Source organism: Somniosus microcephalus, unplaced genomic scaffold (genome assembly GCF_052327205.1).
Source record: "Somniosus microcephalus isolate GS21.2 unplaced genomic scaffold, FLI_Smic_1.0 unresolved_chr4, whole genome shotgun sequence".
Lineage (NCBI taxonomy): Eukaryota > Metazoa > Chordata > Chondrichthyes > Squaliformes > Somniosidae > Somniosus > Somniosus microcephalus.
In genome coordinates, this window is record NW_028225182.1 from 2,013,416 (window position 1) to 2,040,763 (window position 27,348).

The 27,348-nt window shown below is 41.8% G+C and overlaps 3 non-coding genes across 3 annotated transcripts; all 3 read right to left on the reverse strand.

Moving 5' to 3' along the window:
* Positions 1–15,375: 15,375 nt before the first annotated feature.
* On the reverse strand, positions 15,376–15,449 carry trnav-aac (transfer RNA valine (anticodon AAC)). Its single transcript has one exon. It is a non-coding gene; the product is annotated as a tRNA-Val (tRNA).
* Positions 15,450–19,477: 4,028 nt separating this feature from the next.
* trnav-aac (transfer RNA valine (anticodon AAC)) lies at positions 19,478–19,550 on the reverse strand. The gene has a single exon. It is a non-coding gene; the product is annotated as a tRNA-Val (tRNA).
* Positions 19,551–23,577: 4,027 nt separating this feature from the next.
* On the reverse strand, positions 23,578–23,650 carry trnav-aac (transfer RNA valine (anticodon AAC)). The gene has a single exon. It is a non-coding gene; the product is annotated as a tRNA-Val (tRNA).
* Between the last annotated feature and the right edge of the window lie 3,698 nt (positions 23,651–27,348).

Genomic DNA, 27,348 nt, shown 5'->3' on the forward strand with positions numbered 1-27,348 from the left:
GTTTGAGGTGCTCTTTTAGTTTGAGGTGCTGTATTAGTTTGAGGTGCCGTATTAGTTGGAGGGGCTGTATTAGTTTGAGGTGCTGTATTATTTTGAGGTGCTGTATTAGATTGAGGTGATCTTTTAGTTTGAGGTGCTGTATTAGTTTGAGGGTCTGTATTAGTTTGCATTGCTGTACTAGTTTGAGGCGCTGTATTAGTTTGAGGGTCTTTATTAGTTTGAGGTGCTGTATTAGCTTGAAGTGCTGTATTAGTTTGAGGTGCTGTATTAGTTTGAGGTGCCATATTAGTTTGAGGCGCTGTATTAGTTTGAGGCGCTGTATTAGTTTGAGGTGCTGTATTAGTTTGAGGGGCTGTGTTAGATTGAGGTGCTGTATTAGTTTGAGGTGCTGTATTAGTTTGAGGTGCTGTTTTAGTTTGAGGTGCCGTATTAGTCTGAGGTGCTGTATTAGTTTGAGGTGCCGTATTAGTTTGAGGTGCTTTATTAGTTTTACATGCTCTATTGATTTACCTGGGATGGCAGGAATGACGTATGAGGAGAGATTGGGTCGAATGGGCTTATACTTGCTGGAGTTTAGAAGAATGAGAGGGGATTTCATTGAAACTTAAAAAATTCTAACATGAAGAGACAGACTAGATGCAGTAAGGATGTTCCCGATGGTGGGAGACTCCAGAACCAGGGGTCACAGTCTAAGAATAAGGGGTAAGCCATTTAGGACTGAGATGAGGAGGAATTTCTTCACCCAGAGAGTGGTGAACCTGTGGAATTCTCTACCACAGAAGGCAGTTGAGGCCAATTTATTAAATATATTCAAGAAGGAGTTACATATATTTCTTAATGCTAAAGGGATCAAGGGATATGGGGAGAAGGCAGGGACAGGGTACTCAATTTGGATGAACAGCCATGATCGCATTGAATGAAGGAACAGGATCGAGGGGCCGAATGGCCTACTCCTGCTCCTATCCTCTATCATTCTATGACTTGAGGTGCTACATTAGTTTGATGCCCTGTATTAGTTTAAGGGGCTGTGTTAGTTTGAGGCGCTGTATTAGTTTGAGGCACTGTATTAGTTTGAGGTGCTGTATTAGTTTGAGGGGTTGTATTAGTTTGAGGTGCTGTATTAGTTTGAGGGGCTGTATTAGTTTGAGGTGCTGCATTAGTATGAGGTGCTGTATTAGTTTGAGGCGCCGTATTCATTTGAGGTGCTGTATTAGATTGAGGTGCTGTATTAGTTTGAGGCACTGTATTAGTTTGAGGCTCTGTATTAGTTTGAGGTGCTGTATTAGTTTGAGGTGCTGTATTAGTTTGAGGCACCGTATTCATTTGAGGTGCTATATTAGCTTGGGGCTCTGTATTAGATTGAGGTGCTGTATTAGATTGACGTGCTGTATTAGTTTGAGGCGCTGTATTATTTTGACATCCTGTATTAGTTTGATGTGCTTTATTATTTTGAGTTGCTGTCTTAGTTTGAGATGATGTATTAGTTTGAGGTGCTGTATTAGTTTGAGGTGCTGTATTACTTTGAGGTGCCGTATTAGTTTGAAGTGCTGTATTAGTTTGAGGTGCTGTATTAGTTTAAGGTGCTGTATTAGTTTGAGACGCTGTATTAGTTGGAGGGGCTGTATTAGTTTGAGGTGCTGTATTATTTTGAGGTGCTGTATTAGATTGAGGTGATCTTTTAGTTTGAGGTGCTGTATTAGTTTGAGGGTATGTATTAGTTTGCATTGCTGTACTACTTTGAGGCACTGTATTAGTTTGAGGGTCTGTATTAGTTTGAGGTGCCATATTAGTTTGAGGCGCTGTATTAGTTTGAGGCACTGTATTAGTTTGAGGTGCTGTATTAGTTTGAGGGGCTGTATTAGTTTGAGGTGCTGTATTAGTTTGAGGTGCTGTATTAGTTTTACATGCTGTATTGATTTACCTGGGATGGCAGGAATGACGTATGAGGAGAGAATGGGTCGGTTGGGCTTATAGTCGCTGGAGTTTAGAAGAATGAGAGGGGATTTCATTGAAACTTAAAAAATTCTAACATGAATAGACAGGCTAGATGCAGTAAGGATGTTCCCGATGGTGGGAGACCCCAGAACCAGGGGTCACAGTCTAAGGATAAGGGGTAAGCCATTTAGGACTGAGATGCGGAGGAATTTCTTCACCCAGAGAGTGGTGAACCTGTGGAATTCTCTACCAGAGAAGGCAGTTGAGGCCAATTTGTTAAATATATTCAAGAAGGAGTTAGATATATTTCTTAAGGCTAAAGGGATCAAGGGATATGGGGAGAAGGCAGGGACAGGGTACTCAATTTGGATGATCAGCCATGATCTCATTGAATGAAGGAACAGGATCGAGGGGCCGAATGGCCTACTCCTGCTCCTATCCTCTATCTTACTATGACTTGAGGTGCTACATTAGTTTGATGCACTGTATTAGTTTAAGGGGCTGTGTTAGTTTCAGGTGCTGTATTAGTTTGAGCTGCTGTATTAGTTTGAGGTGTTGTATTAGTTTGAGCCGCTGTATTAATTTGAGGCGCTGTATTAGTTTGAGGTGTTGTATTAGTTTCAGGTGTTGTATTAGTTTGAGGTGCTGTATTACTTTGAGGCGCTGTATTAGTTTGAGGTGCTGTATTAGATTGAGGTGCTGTATTAGTTTGAGGTGCTCTATTAGTTTGAGATGCTCTATTAGTTTGAGGCGCTGTATTAGTTTGAGGTGCTGTATTAGTTTGAGGTTTTGTATTCGTTTGATGTAGTGTACTATTTTGAGGTGCTGTATTAGTTTGAGGTGCTTTATTAGTTTGAGGGGCTGTATTAGTTTGAGTTGCTGTATTCGTTTGAGGTTTTGTATTCGTTTGATGTAGTGTACTATTTTGAGGTGTATGATTTTGAGCTGTTGCATTAGTTTGAGCCGCGATATTATTTTGAGGGGCTGCATTATTTTGAGGTGTTGTATTATTTTGACACAGTGTATTAGCTTGAGGTGTTGTATTATTATGACACAGTGTATTAGTTTGAGAATTTGTATTAGTTGGAGGTAGTGTATTATTTTGAGGTGTGCTAGTTTGAGGTGGTGTAATAATTTGATGTGCCATATTAGTTTGACCTGTATTTGTTTGAGGTGCTCGATTAGTTTGAGGTGCTGCATTAGTTTGAGGAGCTGAATTGGTTTGAGTTGCTGTATTAGTTTGAGGTGCTATATTTTTTTGAGGTGTATTAATTTGAGATAATGTATCAGTTCGAGAATTTGTATTAGGTGAGGTGATGCATCCATTTGAACAGCTGTAATATTTTGAGGGGCCGCGAAGAAGAGGCGAGGAAAGGATGTAAAAGTGACGTTTGGAACAGATACTTTAGAATCCGATACAGGTTTGATTAGCTTGTATATCGAGATCGGAACTATAACGTATTTGAGTTCTCCGGTTAAAATTCGCAAGAATTTGTCTAAATGCTGTTGTTAATTATATGTCTAATTATTGCAGGATTAATAACTCTGACATTTAATGTTGCGAACACTTTGGCTGCACTGCGCGTTCTCCAGCTGTGCTCGGTGCGCCGTCCCCTTCAACCCATCGCTCACAGGGACTATTCCATTCAGCGTTTCTATTCTCTGGCCCTTGGTGAAATTTCATAGATTGAAAGCGACGTGTCTCACCCCCGAGCTCGTCACCGACTCGCTAACCGCTGCACAGCGACCACACTCTGCTCCCATAAGATGGAGGACCAGAAGCTGTTTCAAGCTCGACTGCAGTTACAGGCAGAACTCATTCAAAGAAAGTCCAAGTCATTGAGGAGCCTGAGTCTTTCCACCAAACTCCTTCCCATAGAGTTGAGATTCACGTGGGGGGAATTTGGGCACATCTTTCCCCACCTTACAACACTTCAAAAATACTGCAATGGTTGTAAAGCGCTTTGGGCTGTCCTGAGTTCGTGAAAAGCGCTGTGTCAATGGGAGACTTTCTTTGCAATAGTTTCAACTGCAAGTTCAAAATCCGTGGACAAAAGTAGTGCACGTCCAGGATTTCAACCCACAATATTTCGCAAGTTTCAAGCAGCGAGAATCATACCCCCTAGACCAAAGAGCCGACTGATTGGCGGTAATGCAGATAAGAGGTAACCATGCTAAAACCATTTTGTGTGTGTGGCTATTCTTGATGAGCAGAGCACTTGAGACCGACACAGTGTCTTTGCCTTTTCGCCCTGACTTCTGAAGCGCCGCCCGGTCCCACTCATACAGTTAATGAGCTGTTAGGATGTTAATGTATCCGGGCTGCAGGAGGCCACCCCAGGCGCAGCAGAGGAGTCTCTGCATTAGTTCTCCGTGGAAACAGTATTTTTCCCCTTCTCTCTTACTCTTCTCGATATCACTCTGTTTTTTTTTCTTATTTCTACCCCCGTCCCAGTTTCCTGAATCATAACACGGTGTGGGACATTTTTGGAGACGCGCTTTCTTTGTTAGTTATTGAAAGGACACCCAGGCAGACCGATTGAAACTGCACTTTGAATCCCGGCGCTCACCCTGTGTTTTCCTATTAATCTGTGTTGTTTTGCTTCCACATTCTGAACCTCTTTAATGTACCGACACGCGAGGGGGAGATTCCCTAAATCATGCCAATTTTCCCCAAACCCTGCTTACAGTACCGTAACCCAAACTGTGTCCTATATGGGACATATTATTGGGAATTACTTCACCCACTGTAACGCTGCCATTTGAAAGGTATAATTCGCCTGACAATGCGTGTTTTATTTGTACAAACATGTAAATTATTCCTGTTTTCATATTTAGTAATCTTGAATGGAGAAAAGACATTAAATTGCCTCTACCCACTTTCGAACCATTGAATTTTCGTGTGTTAGCGGAATGCGATAACTATTACACACCAGAAACCGTCCAGCATCGTGTACATTGCATTGCAGCGACTGCATAGGAACAGGAGGAGGCCATTCAGCCCCTCGAGCCTGTTCCGTCATTGAATTAGATCAGGGCTAGTCTGTATCTTCACTCCAGCTAGCCGCTTTGGTCCCTTAGCCCTTAATACCCTTACTGAACTAAAGTCTATCGACAGTACCGGCAATCTTGAGCCTGAAACCAGAACCGCTACCGGAACCAGAGAGAAAAGGCCTCTTACTGACGGCCACCCTGCAGATTAATGGATTATATTTCTGGATCAGTTTTCTCTCACTCAAAGTTATCTATTCATAGAAACAGAGAAACATAGAAGGTAGGAGCAGGAGTAGGCCATTCGGTCTGTCGAGCCTGCTCCGTCATTCAATGAGATCATGGCTGATCATCCAAATTCAGTTCCCTGTCCCTGCCTTCTCCCCATATTCCTTGATCCCTTTAGCCATAAGAAATATATCTAACTCAGTGAAGTGAAATAAAGAGCAATTAAAGAACAAGGTAGAAGCCGCTGTGGCCCTTTTGACAAGAGAATAAATTCGCCTCTGTTTGTTCGCCACAGCAAGGCTCTGTAGCAGCAGCAGAGGGGCACTGAGTCAGTTAACTCCCTCTGTGCTGATCGGCAATGTGCTGCCTCAATGTAAACAGCTTCTGTCCCACACTGAATGCTCTCAGTCCTTCTCCCCCGCTGCCCTTTACAAAAAATGTCACTGATTCCCCCCGCACACCCCTAACGTGAATCCTTCCACATCCTGACAGTGGGGCCGCTGAAGCTCCCACTGTCTCCCCGCGATCAGCGACCTCTCCCAGTTTGCAAAATTAAACGCGGAACAAATGTCACACAAAGAGCGTCTGTAACCGAAATCTGTAACAGAAAGTAATGGATTTATTAACCAAGATTAAAGCAATTATCACTCGTCTCACAGACTTGAATTATCTTTCTGTAATTTACTGTTCCCAAATCTTGTGTCAACATAAATTCCTTGATTGAGAATCGAAAGCAGGTGAGTGTCATTCGACCACCAGGAACCAGGTATGATACTTCTGTATATATGAACTTGAATACAGAGCAAAAGCTACCTAGAGCTCCTGGCGCAACGTTAGCGAGTCTGACTTCAAATCAGAAGACTGCGTGTTCAAATCACGTCGGAGTCATTATTCTTTTACAGCTCATATTAGTCTGGACAATTAATATCTTATTTGTTAACTCAAAACAATGAGTACTGGTATTAGATATATTTTTTATATTCGTTCCTGGAATGTAGGTCTCGCTGGCAAGGCCAGCATTTATTGCCCATCACCAAGATGGTGGTGAATCACTGTAGTCGCCTTTCACCACTTACAGGTAGATCTACATCATAGAATCAGAGAATGGATACAGCACAGAAGGAGGCCATTCGGCCCGTCCAGCCCGTGCCGGCTCTCTGCAAGAGCCCTTCAGCTAGTCCCACTCCCCCTCCCTCTCCCCGTAGCCCTGCACATTTTATTTCCTTCAGGTACTTATCCAAGATTTCCATGCATCTGTGTTATTGATTTATTTATTTGGGGGAATCTGTCTCATTCAAAAAGCATGTTCTGGCTCTTTATGTCTGTCTTACCTTTAAATGCCACGCAAATACATTTATACAGAACACAGATACACACAAATACATTGAGAAATAACACACAGATACAATCACATTTATTCATCACCATCTCACTGATACACCTAAAATCCATTTAGAAGAATCTCACTTTCAAACACAGATATTTATATATTGATAACCTGATGGATATGATAAAAGTCAAGAAATTAAATGTACAACTGACACACAAGGGGAGACTGGATAGGCACTTGAGGGAAATAAATTTTCGGGGCTATGGGGATCGAGCAGGGGGAATGGGACTGACTGGATTGCTCCACAGAGAGCCGGCACGGACTCGAAGGGCCGAATGGCCTCCTTCTGTGCCGCTATGACTCTATGACTCAATGACATGCAAAGGATCGCATCAGAACACAAACACTCACTTGATATAGAAACATGCCACCCATATACACACATTCACACCTGATATTGTCACACGAAGCTGGTTCCATTTCTGTGAAAAGTCTACACGCCAAAAGTTTAATTGTTTTTCACAAACTGCCCGCCCTGTTGTGTATTTCGAGCAGTTTCCTACTTTCACAGTGGCGATTCTGCGGCTGGGTCCGTGTCATAAACACTCAACATTTTACACCAAGGCTCCTAAAATACAATGAGCTCGGGATAAAGGTTCATCACATGCTGAGGGCTAATTAAATGATTGAAGTTCCACAAAATAACTTTATGGATTAATAAATGATGTTTAAACCAATTATTCTTTTTTCCACATGAAAGTCATGTAATTCATTTAAATCAGGTCTCGAATTAAAAACTGTTACTCCCCTGACCTGGAATCAAATCCAAGAGAACGCTGAATCCTACCCATTAGGGAACGTTGCATTGCACCGTCACAATATTTATCAATGCATGTGAGTCTATTTGGAGTAAAGTATGCAATAGCGAAATACTGCAGAGGCTGGGAATCTGACATAAAAGCAGAAAATTCTAGAAATACTCAGCAAGTCAGGCAGCATCTGTGGAGAGAGAAACAAAGTTAACGTTTCAGGTCGATGACCTTTCGTCAGAACTGGGAGAAGTTAGAGATGAAACAGATTTTAGGCAAATGGGGAGGGGAGGAAACAGCAAGAGGCAATATTAGTGATAAGGTGGAAGGCAGGAGAGATTAAATGACAAAAGGGATGAAGGTGCGAGGCAAAAGGAGATGGCAATGGGACAAGTAAAGGAAGGAGAGATGGGACCAGAGGAGGTGTAAATGGGAATGGCAGAATCATCAACAGCTGCCATCTGAAAAAATAGGAGCAGAGGTTATGGTCTGAAATTGTTGAACTCGATGTTGAGTCCAGAATGCTATAAATATTTATACATGTATGTGTAATCTTTAGGTCGATGACCTTTCGTCATTAATTCTCTATGTACAGATATAGAACTGGAAGACGCCAGCGCACCGTGTGAGGTTACATTTGAGTTGTGGCTGTTGCACAGCCGGTATGAGGGAAACAGAAGAGGTTGGAGCATTTTACTGAGGTTTCGAATGAAGATAAATGCACCCCAATAAATCACAGAATCACAGAATCACAGAAACCCCACAGTGCAGATAGAGGCCATTTCGGCCCATCGAGCCTGCACCGACACATATCCCACCCGATCCCCGTAACCCCTACACCAACACATATCCCACCCTATCCCCGTAACCCCACGTATTTAATCCCCCTAACACTACGGGTCAATTTATCATAGCTTCAGGTACATGTAACTAGATTTGTAAGCCGCAGTGTCATGAAATGCTTTTTGATGTAAACAATCAAAACGAATTTGTATCCAATACGGATTGACCCATTCTATTTACAATTATCGCATCAGGCTTCCGTGTTCCCTGGTAGTCTAGTGGTTAGAATTCGGCGCTCTTATCGCCGCGACTGGGTTCGATTACTGGTCAGGGATAAAATTTTTGTAACAGTTTTTAATTAATTTAAACTAACTTGTTAAAATTACTTACATGTATCTAATGTGAACAAATGTTTTAATTACCATTAATTAACCGATAATCTTAATTTGCAGAATGAATTAAATGATAAAGATGCTTCAATAACGTGTATTGTGCTTTCTATGTGATGAACTGTTATGCATATCTGATTTTACACCATGGCCCGGATTTTACGGTGCTTCCGACAGCGAATGCACAGCGTAGGCTCTCGTACGCCTTCAGAACCCCCCGCAAGTTCCAGGTTTCCGCACGCCCGAAAGCCCAGAACTTGTGATCTGTCAAGTTTCGCTTGGACCGAGCCACCGCATCCGCTACAACATCACTTCTGCTGGTGCAGAGTTGGGCTAACTACTGCCCAGCGGATGCCCAGGAAACCCTTACACCTGGTAATAGAATCATAGAAATTTACGGCACAGAAAGAGGCCATTCGGCCCTTCGTGTCCACGTTGGTCGAAAGAGCTATCCAGCCTAATAGCAGGCGTAAGACCTTCTTTTGCCAGTGCACGGGTGAAAATAAATGTTAAATTTTTTTTTTAATGATATACACATACATACATTTTAAATTAGTTTAGGTAAACTCTGGCCCGTTTTAAAATGTTCAAATATATATTTCATAAAATTAAAAATTGTATTTTAAATGTTTAATTAATTTCATTAAGTTTGAACAAGTCATCATTTATTTTTATTTCCGTGGTGTGAAATGTTATTTATTTGGAGATGTCGACTATGTTATGGGGTTTCTGCACATAAATGGAATCCCCATTACCCTCATAGGAACCCCCCTTTTTGATTGGTTGGTCTGTCCCATGTGATCTCAGGGATGCTTGCGAACCGTGTGCGCCCCTGGGATCCGTGGGCCTTTATGCAGGCGGACGCCAGCAGGCCCAGGGCGGCAAGAGTCCGAAGCTCCGGAGACACCAGGTAATTCCGATTTGTTTTTCGATTCCGAGGCCTTAGCCGGTGGCGAGCCCCCGATCGCAATTTCCAGGCCAATGTATTTCAGGAGTCTGGTTTAAAATGTTCATTGCTTATGTCACCAGGAGTCTTGTGCAACTTTTGTTCAATTTAACAGGACCGGTTATTGCACAGAATAACATTTTCTGGAACATGAATACTGCAGTTGTGGCCGAACCAGTGTTTTATAAAGGTTCATCATAACTTCCTTGCTTTTGTGCTCTATGCCTCTATTTGTAAAGCCCCGGGTTCCATAAGCTTTTTAAACTGATTTCTCAACCTGTCCTGCCACCTTCAATGATTTGTGCACATATACCCCCAGGTCCCTCTGTTCCTGCACCCACTTTGGAAATGTATCCTTTAATTTATATTGCCTCTCCTCATTCTTCCAAACAAAATGTATCACTTCACAGTTTTCTGCATTTAACTTCATCTGCCACATGTCCGCCCATTCCACCAGCCTGTCCATGTCCACTTGGAGTCTATCACTACACTCCTCACTGCTCACTATACTTCCAAGTTTTGTATTATCAGCAAGTTTTGAAACTGTGCCCTGGACACCTAACTCCAAATAATTAATATATGTCAAGATGGGCCGTGGTCCTAGTACCGACCCCTGGGGAACACCTTCCTCCAGTCAGAGAAATAACCGTTCACCACTACTCTGTTTCCTGTCTCTTAGCCAATTTCACATCATTGCTGCCACTGTCCCTCTTATTCCATGGGCTTCAACTTTGCTGGCAAGCCTGTTATGCGGCACTTTATCAAGTGCCTTTTGGAAGTCCATGTTCACCACATCAACCGCATTTCCCTCATCAACCCTTTCTTTCACCTCATCAAATAATTTAACCAAGTTGGTAAAAGACGATTTGCCTTTAACAAATCCGTGCAGACTTTCCTTAATTCATCCATACTTGTCCAAGTGACCGATCATTTTGTCCAGGATTATCCTGTCTAAAAGCTTCCTGACTACCGACGTTAAGCTGACTGGCCTGTAGTTGCTGGGTTGAACCTTATACTCCTTTTTGAACAAGGGTGTAACATTTGCAATTCTCCAGACGTCTGGCGCCACCGCCGTATCCAATGAGTATTGGAAGATTGTGGCCAGTAACTTCACAATTTCCACCTGTGCTTCCCCGAGCATCCTAGGATGCATTTCATCTGGTCCTGGTGACTTATGGACATAAATACAGCCAGCTTTCCTGGTACCTCCTCTTTAACAATTGTTATCACATCCAATATCTGAACCACAGCTCAATAACTGTAGGTCTGGGACCGGACGGCGCTTCAGAAGACAGGTCCAAAAGGCAAAGTCACTGTCTCGGTCTCAAGTGCTCTGCTCATCAAGTAAAACCACACAGAAAAAATGGTTTTACAATGGTTAGCTCTTATTTCCAATAACATCTATCAGTTGGCTCGTTGCTTTAGTGGTATGATTCTCGCTTCGGGGTTATTGGTTGAAACTTGCGAGACGTTCCCGGTTCAAATCCCGGACGAGCCTTTATATTGCCAGCGAATTATGAACTTGCTGTTCGAACTTCTGCAAAAAAAAAAGCACTGGCATTGATACAGAGCTTTTCACGAACTCAGGACGTCCCCAAAGCGCTTTATAACCATTGAATGTACCTTTGAAGTGTTGCAATGTGGGGAAAGGCGTGCCCAAATCACCCCCACATGAATCTCAAAACGTTGGGAAGGTGCAAAGAATCAGGCGCCTCAATGACTTGGACTTTCTTTGAATGAGTTCTGCTTGAAACTGCACTCGAGCTTGAAACAGCTCCTCGGCCTCCATCTCACGGGAGCAGAGTGTGGTCGCTGTGCACCGGTGAGCGAGTCGGTGACGATCTCGGGGTTGAGACGCGTCCCTTTCAATCAATGAAATTTCACCAAGGTCCAGAGAGTAGAAACGCTGAATGGAACAGACCCTGTGAGCGATGGACTGAAGGGGACGGCGCTCCGAGCACAGCTGGGAAACGCGCAGAGCAGGAAAAGTGTTCGCAACAATAAATGTCAGATTTATTAATCTTGCAACAATTAGAAGTATAATTAACAACAGCTTTTAAACAAATCTTTGCGAATTTTAGCCGAGGAACTCCAGCACTATAAAGTTCCGAGTTCGATATACAAGTTGCTCAAACCTTTATCGAATTCTAAAGTATCTGTTCCAAACTTTTGATATCTTTTCCTTACCTCTACTATGTGACAATTTGCACGTTTAATAGTGTAACCTAACACAACTGGCCACCTTCTGATGGAAGGTTTTCGACCTGAAACGTTAACTCTGCTTCTCTCTCCACAGATGCTGCCTGACCTGCTGAGTGTTTCCAGCACTTTTATTTATATTACCCGACCTTGTTACCAAAGTATCACTTCACTTCTCTCCTTACCACACTCCTTCCTTGCATGTAGCCTTGTCCGACAAACAGGCTCCATTGGCACAACGGGATGTTCTGCTTCAGGCATTAATTGGAACTATAAGGGGAACCAGTGGAGGCAGCATATTTGGATTTCCAAAAGGCATTCGATAAGGCACCACGTAACAGGTTGTTACACAAGATAAGGGCTCATGGGACTGGAGGTAATGTATTAGCAAGAATAGAGCATTGGTTAACGGACAGAAAACAGAGATTAGGGATAAACGGGTCATTTTCAGATTGGCAGGCTGTAACTAGTCGGGTGCCGCAAGGATCAAGTGCGCATGCTTCAGCTATTTACAGTCTATATTACTGACTTAGATGAAGGGACAGAGAGTAATGTATCCAAGTTTTCTGATGATACAAAGCTAGGTGGGAAAGTAAGCTGTGAGGACACAAAGAGCCTACAATGGGATATAGACAGATTCAGTGATAAGCAATAAGGCGGCAGACGGAGTATAATGTAGGGAAATGTGAGGTTATTCACTGTGGTAGGGAGAATAGACAAACAGAATATTTTTTAAATGGTGCAAAGCTATTAATTCATTCATTCTGCAAAAGAAAGTTATCGGTTAATTAATGGTAATTAAAACAATTCTAAATTTTCCCATCAGCTGAATGTAGTCAATTTCATCAGATTTTGATTTTAAAACTGTGTTATAAAAGTTACTTTTCTTACCAGGAATCGATCCCGTGCTACGGAGGTGAAAGGACTGGTTTTCTGAATCATTTAAAGGTGATCGCTATGAATCACGCAGCATTGTTTTAAAATCACGGCAACAATTTGTTTCGGTGCAGAAGAAGGGGATTGAAAATGACGATAAAATCACTATGCAACGCCCGGGGTGAGAGAGGTTGGAGCTTACAATTAAGTTGGTGCTGCGAAGTAATCGCTGAGCTGATGCTGACGCCGGTCAATGAATGAGAAACCGTTCAATAAAAAGGATGAGTTCACAAACACCAGGCGCAGTGCAGTCTGGTCAATGTCAAGCCTCTCCTTTCTTATTCAGAGACATGAGCGGGAGTCAGACGCCACAAACTTTAACTAAAGGCACAGATGCGAGTAATACTTCCAAATCTTTTCACTGTAAAATTATTCAATTTATGTAATGGCTGACTGCATTGCATCTGAAAATGATCGCCATCAGATTTTATGCTCGATGCTGATTCGCTTTTCCGTGGACACTAACGCACCGGTTTCCATAGTGCAGCGACGATCATGTTCGCCTCCTACATGAACAGTTCCCAAATCGAGCCCGGGTGGATATGTTCGAGTGGAAGATTTTTATTCTGCGCAATAACCGACCCGGTTATATTGAACAAAATTTGCCCCAGATTCCTGATGTCGTAAGTAATAAACATTTTAAACCAGCCTCCTAAAATACGATGGGCCTTGAGATTGTGATCGGAGGTTTGGCGCCGGCTTTCGCCTCCGAACCGAGAAACAAATCCCAATTAACTGGTGTCTCCGGAGCTTCGCACTCTTGCGGTCTTGGGCCTGCTGGCGTACGCAAGCATAAAGGCCCACGGATACCATTGGCGCTCATGGTTCGGCAGCATCCATTGGCCAGGCCAACCAATCACGCAGGGGATTCCTATGATGCTTTATGTACGGAATCCCATAAGCATAATAGAAATCTCCAAATAAATAACATTTCACACCACGGAAGTAAGAATAAATGGTCACATGTTCAAAATAAATGAATTTAATTAAGCATTCAATGGTCTCATTCTGTGCCGTTATGACTCCTCTCTGCCCCACACAACAGTGAGAGGGAAATAGAGGGGAGCACGATTCCAACGAGGAACAGGTGCAGGAAGTTTTTGTACAGTTCTTCTTATGTCGGTAAATCTTTTAAAATTATTTCACTTGAACTTTTTCAGTTCAACTTTTCCAAGGAGCATTTCAAGGAACTGGGAAGAAATTAAAAAATTGGGGTTGTTAAAAAAAAACCTGCCATCGTGGAATTGAATCCCGGTCTCCCGCGTGACAGGCGGGGATACTCACCACTACACTAACGTGGAACTGAAACTTGCAGTGTTTGATCAGAACTAGAAGCTAACTGTGAACAGAGTGAGAAAGAGACAGACAGACAGATAGAGAGACAGGGACAAAGAGGGAGGCAGAGACAAAGAGAGTGACAGGGACAAAGAGAGAGGCAGAGACAAGGAGAGAGATAGGGACAAAGAGAGAGGCAGGGACAAAGAGATTGACAGAGAGAGACAAAAAAGAGAGACAAGCACAAAGAGCGAGTGGCCCCAGGGATGAGTTGACTTCAGTTATGTTGATCGACTGAGAAGCTGCAATTGTTTTTCCGCAGAAGATTAAGAGGAAATTTAATCGAGGTTTGTAAATTTACAAGATGTTTTGATAAGAGTAAATAAGGAGAATCTGTTTCCAGTGGCAGGAGGGTCGGTAACTGGAGGACATCGATTGAACCAAACCGGCAAAAGGTACCAGAGGGGAGATGAGGAGTTTTTTTTACCGCAGCCAGTTGTTGTGATCGGGAATGCGCTGCCTGAAAGGGCGGTGGAGCAGACACAATAGTAACTTTCAAAAGAGAATTGAATAAATCATTGTAAAGGAGAAATTTGCAGGTGTGCAGGTTAGGTTGATTGGCTATGTTAAATTGACCCTTAGTGTTAGGGGGATTAAATACGTGGGGTTACGGGGATAGGGTGGGATATGTGTTCGTGTAGGGGTTACGGGAATCGGGTGGGACATGTGTCGGTGCAGGCTCGATGGGCCAAAATGGCCTCTATCTGCATTGTGGGGTTTCTGTGTGATTCTGTGTGAAACATCAGGGGAGTGGGATTATTTGAAGAGCTCTTTCAAAGTGCCAGCACAGACTCAATGGGCTTCATGGGCTCCTTCTGTGCCGTATCAATCTATGATTCTATGAATCTATGATTTAAAATTCAAATTGAATGCTTTGAAATATAAATGTAAAACTTAAAATTTTAAACCTTGTCAAAATTTACCTAAACGAATTTTAAGTGTATGTTGATAGATTGTAGTTAACCAACGGTATTAAGGGATCATTGAAGTCTGTGAGACACTTCATAATTGTTTCTATTATCATTAATCAACCCACAACATTTTGTTGCACACTGCAGGAATTGCTAACATGTATACCGGATGACAGTCAAACTTCAATAACTTTTTATAGAATCATAGAAAATTGCCTGAACCCCTGTGGTTAATGAATGGAATTTTAATGGTTGAGTTCCCTATACACCTTGGAATTCTGGAAAACATGGTTTGTAGTTTGCAGAAACGGGGCTTAGATCTGCTGTTGTGAACCGAGGTAAAGCTGCAGGATCCTTGAATAATCTTTCACAATTCAACTGAAAGCAGCCGGAATGTGCAACTTTGAGAGGGGCTGTCTGCACGGTCAGGGCTGGAAACGGAAGTGAGCGAGCGAAACCGTAGTGTTCTGTGTGTGTGCACAACTGTACAGAATAACACAAATGTAACAGGACTTTGCAACATTGCATAACAAATGCGAATTGATCCATTTTTCTACGATTTAAATGAACATGATTTACAAAATGTTTCCGCCCGGTTTCGAACCGGGGACCATTTCGCGTGTTAGGCGAACGTGATAACCACTACACTACGAAAACGCTAGATCAAGCAGTCGCCTTTTGCTATAAATCTATGAATCTATTAAGAAAGTTTTTAAAGTTTGACTGCCACCCAGCAAACATGTTACAATTTCCTTCAGTGTGCAACACACATTTTTGTTGGTTTTAATACAATTATTAAGATTCTCACAGACTTCAATTGTCTTTGTCAGAACTCAAATCCCTGACTGGGAATCAAACCTGATTGTTTTCAATGATGATAGGATTGTCCTATGAGGAGAGATTGAGTGGATTGGGCATATAATCTCTGGAGTTCAGAAGTACGAGATGTGTTGTCATTGAAAGGTACAATTTTCTTGGAGGGCTTGAAACGGTTAGAAGATGAGAGGTTGTTTCCCCTGGCTGGGGAGTCTCGAACTAGAAGGCAGAGTCTCAGGATAAGGGGCCGGCCATTTGAGACTCAGATGAGGAGACATTTCTTCACTCAGAGGCTTGTGAATCTTTGCAATTCTCAACCTCAGAGGGCAGTGGATGCTCAGTCATTGAGTATATTCAAGAATATGGGAGTCCTTTTACACAGAACACAGAAATTAACGTTTGTGAGCTCATCCTTTACATTGAGCGGTTTCTCGTCCTTCAATCGGTGTCAGCTTTCGCCCAGCTATTACTTCACAGCACCAACTTCTTTGTAAGTTCGAACTCTGTCTCATCGCGGGCGCAGTCTGGGCTTTTTTCAATCCCCTTCAACACCGAAACACATTAAAGCAGTGATTTTAATTTAGCAGTGTGATATTTTTTGAGGCACCATCAAATGATTCAATAACGTATTCCTATCAGTATCGCGAGCTGGGTTCGATTCCCGGTTAGGGAAGAAATTTTGATATCACCGTTTCCTATTCATGAATGCGATGTAATTTTATTAAATTAATTACATGCATCTAATGTGAATAAATAAGAACTGCTTTAATCACCATTAATTAACCGGTAACTTTATTTTGCAGAATGAAAGACATGATAATATGGTTACTGAGGGACAGTCGAAACTTCATTCATTTATTTTGCTCTTTGCATCTCCTGAACTGATAACTCATATCTCATTTTACACATTGCATTTTAGGAGAATGGTTTAAAATGTTCATTGCTTGAGAGAGCAGCGATCTGGGGCAACATTTGTAAAATTTAACAGGACCGGCTACTTCACAGAAAAAACCTATTCTCTCACATGATGTTTTCAGACCACACACTGACCGATCTTTGCTCGGCCCCAAGTGGATGATCTGATACTTGCCCGCGTTGAACTCCATTAATCACTGGTCAGGGGAGATTTAATAGAGGTGATCAAAATTATGGGGGAAACAGTTTCCACTGGCAGGAGTGTCAGCAGGGCTATGGGGGAAGAGCAGCGGAGTGGGGCTGATTGGATAGCTCTTTCAAAGATGCATCATGAATTGCTCATTTTAACCTGCGAGTGATAGCTTTTAGTCAACCAACGGTATTAAGGAATCATTGAAGTCTGTGAGACACTTCATTATTGTTTCTATTATCATTAATCAACCCACAACATTTTGTTGCACACTGCAGGAATTGCTAACATGTATACCGGATGACAGTCAAACTTCAATAACTTGTTATAGAATCATGGAAAATTACCTGAACCCCTGAGGTTAATGAAGGGAATTTTAATGGTTGAGTTCCGTATACACCTTGGAATTCTGGAAAACATGGTTTGTTGTTTGCAGCAACGCGGCTTCGATCTGCTGTTGTGAACCGAAGTAAAGCTGCAGGATCCTTGAATAATCTTTCACAATTCAACTGAAAGCAGCCGGATTGTGTAGCTTTGAGAGGGGCTGTCTGCACGGTCAGGGCTGGAAACGGAAGTGAGCGAGCGACACCGTAGTGTTCTGTGTGTGTGCAGAACTGTACAGAATAACACAACTGTAACAGGACTTTGTTACTTTGCATAAGAAATGGGAATTGATCCATTTTTCTACGATTTAAATGAACATGATTTACAAAATGTTTCCTCCCGGCTTCGAACCGGGGACTTTTCGCGTGTTAGGCGAACGTGATAACCACTACACTACGTAAACGCCGGAGAAATCAGTCGCCTTTTGTTATAAATCTATGAATCTCTGACGAAAGTTATTAAAGTTTGACTGTCACCCAGCAAACATGTTACAATTTCCTTCAGTGTGCAACACACATTTTTGTTGGTTTTTATACAATTATTAAGATTCTCACAGACTTCAATGGTCTTTGTCAGAACTGAAATCCCTGACTGGGAATCAAACCTGATTGTTTTCAATGATGATTGGATTGTCCTATGAGGAGAGATTGAACAGATTGGGCCTATAATCTCTGGAGTTCAGAAGAACGAGAGGAGTTCTCATTGAAAGGTATAATTTTCTTGGAGGGCTTGAAAGGATAGAAGCTGAGAGGTTGTTTCCCCTGGCTGGAGAGTCTAGAACTGGGGGGCAGAGTCTGAGGATTAGGGGCCGTCTATTTGAGACTCAGATGAGGAGACATTTCTTCACTCAGAGGCTTGTGATCTTTGCAATTCTCAACCTCAGAGGGCAGTGGATGCTCAGTCATTGAGTATATTCAAGGATTTGAGAGTCCTTTTACATAGAATACAGAACGTTAACGTTTGTGAGCTCTTCCTTTATATTGAGCGCTGTCTCCTTCTTTAATCGTTGTCAGCTTTCGCTTGGCGGTTACTTCGCAGCACCAACTTCTTTGTAAGTTCGAACTCTGTCTCACCGCGGGCGCAGTCTGGGCTTTTTTCAATCCCCTTCAACACCGAAACACATTATAGCAGTGATTTTAATTTCGTAGTGTGATATTTTTCGAGGCACCATTAAATGATTCAATAATTTATTCCTATCAGTTTTGCAGGCTGGGTTCGATTCACGGTTAGGGAAGAAATTTTGATATCACCGTTTCTTATTCATGAATGCGATGTAATTTTATTAAATTAATTACATGCATCTAATGTGAATAAATAAGAACTGCTTTAATCACCATTAATTAACCGGTAACTTTATTTTGCGGAATGAAAGACGTAATAATATGGTTACTGAGGGACAGTCGAAACTTCATTCATTTATTTTGCTCTTTGCGTCTCCTGAACTGTTAACCCATATCTCATTTTACACATTGCATTTCAGGAGAATGGTTTAAAATGTTCATTGCTTGAGAGAGCAGCGATCTGGGGCAACATTTGTAAAATTTAACGGGACCAGCTATTTCACAGAACAAACCGATTCTCTCACATGATGTTTTCAGACCACACACTGACTGATCTTTTCTAGGCCCCAAGTGGATGATCTGACACTTGCCCGCGTTGAGCTCCATTATTCACTGGTCAGGGGAGATTTAATAGAGGTGATCAAAATTAAGGGGGAAACCGTTTCCACTGGCAGGAGTGTCAGCAGGGCTATGGGGGAAGAGCAGCGGAGTGGGACTGATTGGATAGCTCTTTCAAAGATGCAATATGAATTCCTCATTTTAACCTGCAATTGATAGATTTTAGTTAACCAACGGTATTAAGGGATCATTGAAGTCTGTGAGACACTTCATAACTGTTTCTATTATCATTAATCAACCCACAACATTTTGTTGCACACTGCAGGAATTGCTAACATGTATACCGGATGACAGTCAAACTTCAATAACTTTTTATAGAATCATAGAAAATTGCCTGAACCCCTGTGGTTAATGAAGGGAATTTTAATGGTTGAGTTCCGTATACACCTTGGAATTCTGGAAAACATGGTTTGTAGTTTGCAGAAACGGGGCTTAGATCTGCTGTTGTGAACCGAGGTAAAGCTGCAGGATCCTTGAATAATCTTTCACAATTCAACTGAAAGCAGCCGGAATGTGCAACTTTGAGAGGGGCTGTCTGCACGGTCAGGGCTGGAAACGGAAGTGAGCGAGCGAAACCGTAGTGTTCTGTGTGTGTGTACAACTGTACAGAATAACACAAATGTAATAGGACTTTGTTACATTGCATAACAAATGCGAATTGATCCATTTTTCTACGATTTAAATGAACATGATTTATAAAATTTTTCCGCCCGGTTTCGAACCGGGGACCTTTCGCGTGTTAGGCGAACGTGATAACCACTACACTACGGAAACGCCGGATAAAGCAGTCGCCTGTGGGAATAAATCTATGAATCTATGAAGAAAGTTATTTAAGTTTGACTGTCACCCAGCAAACAAGTTACAATTTCCTTCAGTGTGCAACACACATTTTTGTTCGTTTTAATACAATTAATAAGATTCTCACAGACTTCAATTGTCTTTGTCAGAACTGAAATCCCTGACTGGGAATCAAACCTGATTGTTTTCAATGATGATTGGATTGTCCTATGAGGAGAGATTGAGTAGATTGTGCCTATAATCTCTGGAGTTCAGAAGTACGAGATGTGTTGTCATTGAAAGGTACAATTTTCTTGGAGGGCATGAAACGGTAGAAGAGGAGAGGTTGTTTCCCCTGGCTGGAGAGTCTCGAACTAGGAGGCAGAGTCTCAGGATAAGGGGCCGGCCATTTGAGAGTCAGATGAGGAGACATTTCTTCACTCAGAGGCTTGTGAATCTTTGCAATTCTCAACCACCGAGGGCAGTGGATGCTCAGTCATTGAGTATATTCAAGGATTTGGGAGTCCTTTTACACAGAATACAGAAATTAACGTTTGTGAGCTCATCCTTTATATTGAGCGGTTTCTCGTCCTTTAATCGGTGTCAGCTTTCGCTCAGCGGTTACTTCGCAGCACTAACTTCTTTGTAAGTTCGAACTCTGTCTCACCGCAGGCGCAGTCTGGGCTTTTTTCAATCCCCTTCAACACCGAAACACATTAAAGCAGTGATTTTAATTTAGCGGCGTGACATTTTTCGAGGCACCATTAAATGATTCAATAACGTATTCCTATCAGTGTTGCGAGCTGGGTTCGATTCCCGGTTAGAGAAGAAATTTTGATATCACCATTTCTTATTCATGAATGCAATGTAATTTTATTAAATTAATTACATACATCTAATGTGAATCAATAAGAACTGCTATAATCACCATTAATTAACCGGTAACTTTATTTTGCAGAATGAAAGACATGATAATATCGTTACTGAGGGACAGTCGAAACTTCATTCATTCATTTTGCTCTTTGCTTCTCCTGAACCGTTAACCCATATCTCATTTCACACATTGCATTTTAGGAGAATAGTTTAACATCTTCATTGCTTGAGAGATCAGCGATCTGGGGCAAGATTTGTAAAATTTATCGGGACCGGCTATTTCACAGAAAAAACCTATTCTCTCACATGATGTTTTCAGACCACACACTGACCAATCTTTGCTGGGCCCCAAGTGGATGATCTGACACTTGAACGCGTTGAACTCCATTAATCACTGGTCAGGGGAGATTTAATAGAGGTGATCAAAATTATGGGGGAAAAAGGTTCCACTGGCAGGAGTGTCAGCAGGGCTATGGGGGACGACCTGTGGAGTGGGACTGATTGGATAGCTCGTTCAAAGATGCATCATGAAATACTCATTTTAATCTGCGATTGATGGATTTTAGTTAACCAACGTTATTAAGGGATCATTGAAGTCTGTGAGACACTTCATAATTGTTTCTATTATCAATAATCCACCCACAACATTTTGTTGCACACTGCAGGAATTGCTAACATGTATAACGGATGACAGTCAAACTTTAATAACGTTTTATATAATCAGAGAAAATTGCCTGAACCCCTGTGGTTAATGAAGGGAAGTTTAATGTTTGAGTTCCGTATACACCTTGGAATTCTGGAAAACATGGTTTGTAGTTTGCAGAAACGCGGCTTAGATCTGCTGTTGTGAACCGAGGTAAAGCTGCAGGATCCTTGAATAATCTTTCACAATTCAACTGAAAGCAGCCGGAATGTGCAGCTTTGAGAGGGGCTGTCTGCACGGTCAGGTCCGGAAAAGGAAGTGAGCGAGCGACACCGTAGTGTTCTGTGTGTGTGCAGAACTGTACAGAATAACACAAATGTAACAGGACTTTGTTACATTGCATAACAAATGCGAATTGATCCATTTCTCTCCGACATAAATGAACATGATTTACAAAATGTTGCGGCCCTGTTTCGAACCGGGGACCTGCCGCGTATTAGGCGAACGTGATAACCACTACACTACGGAAGCGCTGGATAAAACAGTCGCCTTTGGCTATAAATCTATGAATCTATGAAGGAAGTTATTTAAGTTTGACTGTCACCCAGCAAACATGTTACAATTTCCTTCAGTGTGCAACACACATTTTTGTTCGTTTTAATACAATTAATAAGATTCTCACAGACTTCAATTGTGTTTGTCAGAACTGAAATCCCTGACTGGGAATCAAACCTGATTGTTTTCAATGATGATTGGATTGTCCTATGAGGAGAGATTGAGTAGATTGGGCCTATAATCTCTGGAGTTCAGAAGTACGAGATGTGTTGTCATTGAAAGGTACAAATTTCTTGGAGGGCATGAAACGGTAGAAGATGAGAGGTTGTTTCCCCTGGCTGGAGAGTCTCGAACTAGGAGGCAGAGTCTCAGGATAAGGGGCCGGCCATTTGAGACTCAGATGAGGAGACATTTCTTCACTCAGAGGCTTGTGAATCTTTGCAATTCTCAACCTCAGAGGGCAGTGGATGCTCAGTCATTGAGTATATTCAAGAATTTGGGAGTCCTTTTACACAGAATACAGAAATTAACGTTTGTGAGCTCATCCTTTATATTGAGCGGTTTCTCGTCCTTCAATCGGTGTCAGCTTTCGCCCAGCTGTTACTTCACAGCACCAACTTCTTTGTAAGTTCGAACTCTGTCTCACCGCGGGCGCAGTCTGGGCTTTTTTCAATCCCCTTCAACACCGAAACACATTAAAGCAGTGATTTTAATTTAGTAGTGTGATATTTTTCGAGGCACCATTAAATGATTCAATAATTTATTCCTATCAGTGTTGCAGGCTGGGTTCGATTCACGGTTAGGGAAGAAATTTTGATATCACCGTTTCTTATTCATGAATGCGATGTAATTTTATTAAATTAATTACATGCATCTAATGTGAATAAATAAGAACTGCTTTAATCACCATTAATTAACCGGTAACTTTATTTTGCGGAATGAAAGACATAATAATATGGTTACTGAGGGACAGTCGAAACTTCATTCATTTATTTTGCTCTTTGCATCTCCTGAACTGTTAACCCATATCTCATTTTACACATTGCATTTCAGGAGAATGGTTTAAAATGTTCATTGCTTGAGAGAGCAGCGATCTGGGGCAACATTTGTAAAATTTAACGGGACCGGCTATTTCACAGAAAAAACCGATTCTCTCACATGATGTTTTCAGACCACACACTGACTGATCTTTGCTAGGCCCCAAGTGGATGATCTGACACTTGCCCGCGTTGAGCTCCATTATTCACTGGTCAGGGGAGATTTAATAGAGGTGATCAAAATTAAGGGGGAAACCGTTTCCACTGGCAGGAGTGTCAGCAGGGCTATGGGGGAAGAGCAGCGGAGTGGGACTGATTGGATAGCTCTTTCAAAGATGCAATATGAATTCCTCATTTTAACCTGCAATTGATAGATTTTAGTTAACCAACGGTATTAAGGGATCATTGAAGTCTGTGAGACACTTCATAACTGTTTCTATTATCATTAATCAACCCACAACATTTTGTTGCACACTGCAGGAATTGCTAACATGTATACCGGATGACAGTCAAACTTCAATAACTTTTTATAGAATCATAGAAAATTGCCTGAACCCCTGTGGTTCATGAAGGGAATTTTAATGGTTGAGTTCCGTATACACCTTGGAATTCTGGAAAACATGGTTTGTAGTTTGCAGAAACGGGGCTTAGATCTGCTGTTGTGAACCGAGGAAAAGCTGCAGGATCCTTGAATAATCTTTCACAATTCAACTGAAAGCAGCCGGAATGTGCAACTTTGAGAGGGGCTGTCTGCACGGTCAGGGCTGGAAACGGAAGTGAGCGAGCGAAACCGTAGTGTTCTGTGTGTGTGTACAACTGTACAGAATAACACAAATGTAACAGGACTTTGTTACATTGCATAACAAATGCGAATTGATCCATTTTTCTACGATTTGAATGAACATGATTTACAAAATGTTTCCGCCCGGTTTCGAACCGGGGACCTTTCGCGTGTTAGGCGAACGTGATAACCACTACACTACGGAAACGCCGAATAAAACAGTCGCCTTTGGCAATACATCTATGAATCTATGAAGAAAGTTATTTAAGTTTGACTGTCACCCAGCAAACATGTTACAATTTCCTTCAGTGTGCAACACACATTTTTGTTCGTTTTAATACAATTAATAAGATTTTCACAGGCTTCAATTGTCTTTGTCAGAACTGAAATCCCTGACTGGGAATCAAACCTGATTGTTTTCAATGATGATTGGATTGTCCTATGAGGAGAGATTGAGTAGATTGGGCCTATAATCTCTGGAGTTCAGAAGTACGAGATGTGTTGTCATTGAAAGGTACAATTTTCTTGGAGGGCATGAAACGGTAGAAGATGAGAGGTTGTTTCCCCTGGCTGGAGAGTCTCGAACTAGGAGGCAGAGTCTCAGGATAAGGGGCCGGCCATTTGAGACTCAGATGAGGAGACATTTCCTCACTCAGAGGCTTGTGAATCTTTGCAATTCTCAACCTCAGAGGGCAGTGGATGCTCAGTCATTGAGTATATTCAAGAATTTGGGAGTCCTTTTACACAGAATACAGAAATTAACGTTTGTGAGCTCATCCTTTATATTGAGCGGTTTCTCGTCCTTTAATCGGTGTCAGCTTTCGCTCAGCGGTTACTTCGCAGCACTAACTTCTTTGTAAGTTCGAACTCTGTCTCACCGCAGGCGCAGTCTGGGCTTTTTTCAATCCCCTTCAACACCGAAACACATTAAAGCAGTGATTTTAATTTCGCGGCGTGACATTTTTCGAGGCACCATTAAATGATTCAATAACGTATTCCTATCAGTGTTGCGAGCTGGGTTCGATTCCCGGTTAGAGAAGAAATTTTGATATCACCGTTTCTTATTCATGAATGCAATGTAATTTTATTAAATTAATTACATACATCTAATGTGAATCAATAAGAACTGCTATAATCACCATTAATTAACCGGTAACTTTATTTTGCAGAATGAAAGACATGATAATATCGTTACTGAGGGACAGTCGAAACTTCATTCATTCATTTTGCTCTTTGCTTCTCCTGAACCGTTAACCCATATCTCATTTTACACATTGCATTTTAGGAGAATAGTTTAACATCTTCATTGCTTGAGAGATCAGCGATCTGGGGCAAGATTTGTAAAATTTATCGGGACCGGCTATTTCACAGAAAAAACCTATTCTCTCACATGATGTTTTCAGACCACACACTGACCAATCTTTGCTGGGCCCCAAGTGGATGATCTGACACTTGAACGCGTTGAACTCCATTAATCACTGGTCAGGGGAGATTTAATAGAGGTGATCAAAATTATGGGGGAAAAAGTTTCCACTGGCAGGAGTGTCAGCAGGGCTATGGGGGACGACCTGCGGAGTGGGACTGATTGGATAGCTCGTTCAAAGATGCATCATGAATTGCTCATTGTAATCTGCGATTGATGGATTTTAGTTAACCAACGTAATTAAGGGATCATTGAAGTCTGTGAGACACTTCATAATTGTTTCTATTATCAATAATCCACCCACAACATTTTGTTGAACACTGCAGGAATTGCTAACATGTATAACGGATGACAGTCAAACTTTAATAACTTGTTATAGAATCATAGAAAATTACCTGAACCCCTGAGGTTAATGAAGGGAAGTTTAATGGTTGAGTTCCGTATACACCTTGGAATTCTGGAAAACATGGTTTGTAGTTTGCAGAAACGCGGCTTAGATCTGCTGTTGTGAACCGAGGTAAAGCTGCAGGATCCTTGAATAATCTTTCACAATTCAACTGAAAGCAGCCGGAATGTGCAGCTTTGAGAGGGGCTGTCTGCACGGTCAGGTCCGGAAACGGAAGTGAGCGAGCGACACCGTAGTGTTCTGTGTGTGTGCAGAACTGTACAGAATAACACAAATGTAACAGGACTTTGTTACATTGCATAACAAATGCGAATTGATCCATTTCTCTCCGACATAAATGAACATGATTTACAAAATGTTGCGGCCCGCTTTCGAACCGGGGACCTGCCGCGTGTTAGGCGAACGTGATAACCACTACACTACGGAAGCGCCGGATAAAACAGTCGCCTTTGGCTATAAATCTATGAATCTATGAAGAAAGTTATTTAAGTTTGACTGTCACCCAGCAAACATGTTACAATTTCCTTCAGTGTGCAACACACATTTTTGTTCGTTTTAATACAATTAATAAGATTCTCACAGACTTCAATTGTCTTTGTCAGAACTGAAATCCCTGACTGGGAATCAAACCTGATTGTTTTCAATGATGATTGGATTGTCCTATGAGGAGAGATTGAGTAGATTGGGCCTATAATCTCTGGAGTTCAGAAGTACGAGATGTGTTGTCATTGAAAGGTACAATTTTCTTGGAGGGCATGAAACGGTAGAAGATGAGAGGTTGTTTCCCCTGGCTGGAGAGTCTCGAACTAGGAGGCAGAGTCTCAGGATAAGGGGCCGGCTATTTGAGACTCAGATGAGGAGATATTTCTTCACTCAGAGGCTTGTGAATCTTTGCAATTCTCAACCTCAGAGGGCAGTGGATGCTCAGTCATTGAGTATATTCAAGAATTTGGGAGTCCTTTTACACAGAATACAGAAATTAACGTTTGTGAGCTCATCCTTTATATTGAGCGGTTTCTCGTCCTTCAATCGGTGTCAGCTTTCGCCCAGCTGTTACTTCACAGCACCAACTTCTTTGTAAGTTCGAACTCTGTCTCACCGCGGGCGCAGTCTGGGCTTTTTTCAATCCCCTTCAACACCGAAACACATTAAAGCAGTGATTTTAATTTAGTAGTGTGATATTTTTCGAGGCACCATTAAATGATTCAATAATTTATTCCTATCAGTGTTGCAGGCTGGGTTCGATTCACGGTTAGGGAAGAAATTTTGATATCACCGTTTCTTATTCATGAATGCGATGTAATTTTATTAAATTAATTACATGCATCTAATGTGAATAAATAAGAACTGCTTTAATCACCATTAATTAACCGGTAACTTTATTTTGCGGAATGAAAGACATAATAATATGGTTACTGATGGACAGTCGAAACTTCATTCATTTATTTTGCTCTTTGCATCTCCTGAACTGTTAACCCATATCTCATTTTACACATTGCATTTCAGGAGAATGGTTTAAAATGTTCATTGCTTGAGAGAGCAGCGATCTGGGGCAACATTTGTAAAATTTAACGGGACCGGCTATTTCACAGAAAAAACCGATTCTCTCACATGATGTTTTCAGACAACACACTGACTGATCTTTGCTAGGCCCCAAGTGGATGATCTGACACTTGCCCGCGTTGAGCTCCATTATTCACTGGTCAGGGGAGATTTAATAGAGGTGATCAAAATTAAGGGGGAAACCGTTTCCACTGGCAGGAGTGTCAGCAGGGCTATGGGGGAAGAGCAGCGGAGTGGGACTGATTGGATAGCTCTTTCAAAGTCGCAAAATGAATTCCTCATTTTAACCTGCAATTGATAGATTTTAGTTAACCAACGGTATTAAGGGATCATTGAAGTCTGTGAGACACTTCATAACTGTTTCTATTATCATTAATCAACCCACAACATTTTGTTGCACACTGCAGGAATTGCTAACACGTATACCGGATGACAGTCAAACTTCAATAACTTTTTATAGAATCATAGAAAGTTGCCTGAACCCCTGTGGTTAATGAAGGGAATTTTAATGGTT